Source organism: Bison bison, unplaced genomic scaffold, assembly GCF_000754665.1.
Source record: "Bison bison bison isolate TAMUID 2011002044 unplaced genomic scaffold, Bison_UMD1.0 scf7180017864104, whole genome shotgun sequence".
Taxonomy (NCBI): domain Eukaryota; kingdom Metazoa; phylum Chordata; class Mammalia; order Artiodactyla; family Bovidae; genus Bison; species Bison bison.
In genome coordinates this window covers 1,003,506-1,004,015 of record NW_011494676.1, presented here as the reverse complement: position 1 = coordinate 1,004,015, position 510 = coordinate 1,003,506, and positions in this window count along the sequence as shown.

The following is a 510-nucleotide window of genomic DNA, read 5'->3' as shown; positions in this document are numbered from 1 at the left end:
TGAGGTTATTGATATTTCTCCTGGCAATCTTGATTCCAGCTTGTGCTTCTTCCAGTCCAGCGTTTCTCATGATGTACTCTTCATATAAGTTAAATAAGCAGGGTGACAATATATAGCCTTGAAGTACTCCTTTTCCTATTTGGAACCAGTCTGTTGTTCCATGTCCAGTTCTGTTGCTTCCTGACCTGCAGCCTCACTCAAAGTCTGTGCTTTTTATCCCTCCAAGCCCATTGCTTCACTAAGGAGATTACGGGCTTTATGAAGTCATTGTGCCCAGCCTTGCTTCCTCCCTCTATTACAGAGGGAGGGAGAGCCGGAGAAATAGTTTAGAAAAGAAGATGCTAATTCTCTAAGAGTATAGTTTTATTTGTTTATTCAAAAACAAATATTTATTACCAGATGGGAAACAGTGGAAACAGTGTCAGACTTTATTTTTTTGGGCTCCAAAATCACTGCAGATGGTGATTGCAGCCATGAAATTAAAAGATGCTTACTCCTTGGAAGGAAACT